Here is a 1,115-nt window from a genome sequence, read left to right on the forward strand (position 1 = left end):
GGCGGATTTCTGAGTTCGAGGCCAGCCTGGTCTACAAAGTGAGTTCCAGGACAGCCAGGGCTATACAGAGAAACCCTGTCTCGAAAAACAAACAACAACAACAAAAAAAACCAACCCAAAAACAAACAAACAAACAAACAAAAAAGCAAGAGCCTTGGTAGACCTGGGTGTGGTGCGGTTAGTGTGGAAAGGCATGCTGTGTTATGGTGCTAAGTGTGGGGACCTGACCCAGGGCCTCCTCATGTTAGGCAGGCACTTTGGTACTTGGCCCTTTGACCTAGCCATCACCATCCTTCATGCTAGGCAGGTTATTTCTCCTTCTGCTACAGAGTCCTCAGAGCTGAAGCTGAGCATTGCAGGCCCCTTCTCTGTATAACAGTTCTGGCTGCCGTGAAGCTCATTTTGTAGACCAGGCTAACCTTGAACTCAAGAGATCCGCCAGCCTCTGCCTCCTAAGTGTTGGGATTAAAGATGTGTGCCACCACTGCCCTTTGCCCCTTAGGGTCTTTATTTAAGTTTCAGTAGCCAGCTATTGTGGCACATGCCTTGGATCCCAGCAGACAGAGTGCTGTGAGTTCAGTGCCAACTTGTTCTTCATAGAGAGCTCCAGGCCAGCCAGAGCCACACAGTGAGGCCTGTCTCAAAAAATAAAAGTAAAGTGACTGAGTATAGTGAAAGGTACTTCCGTGTGAGCTGGACTGCAGCATCCCCTTTATAATGTCCACTCCAGTCTGCCTCAGAATTCTTCTTCAAAAGACTTCTTTATTGAGACCGAAGAGACGGCTCAGCAGTTACGACGAGCACAGACCGCTCTTCCAGAGGTCCTGAGTTCAAGTCCCAACATTCACATGATAGCCCACAACCATCTGTCATGGGATCCAATGTCCTCTTCTGATGTGTGTCTGAAGACAGCTGCAGTGTACTCATATAAATAATAAATCATATATATATTTTTTTTTTTTTTGGTTTTTCGAGACAGGGTTTCTCTTTGTAGCCTTGGCTGTCCTGGAACTCACATATCCGCCTGCCTCTGCCTCCTGAGTGCTGGGATTAAAGGCGTGCGCCACCACGCCCGGCAAATCATATATTTTTAAAAAAAGACCTTATTGTAAAAA

At 47.0% G+C, this 1,115-nt stretch overlaps 1 protein-coding gene across 1 annotated transcript in view; it reads left to right on the forward strand.

Annotated features, from left to right (window-relative positions):
• The window catches only part of Slc9a8 (solute carrier family 9 member A8), a 56,247-nt gene that overhangs the window by 47,722 nt on the left and 7,410 nt on the right, over positions 1–1,115 (forward strand). The gene's annotated exons all lie outside the window — the stretch shown is intronic.

The sequence above is a fragment of the Mus caroli genome, chromosome 2 (genome assembly GCF_900094665.2).
Source record: "Mus caroli chromosome 2, CAROLI_EIJ_v1.1, whole genome shotgun sequence".
Lineage (NCBI taxonomy): Eukaryota > Metazoa > Chordata > Mammalia > Rodentia > Muridae > Mus > Mus caroli.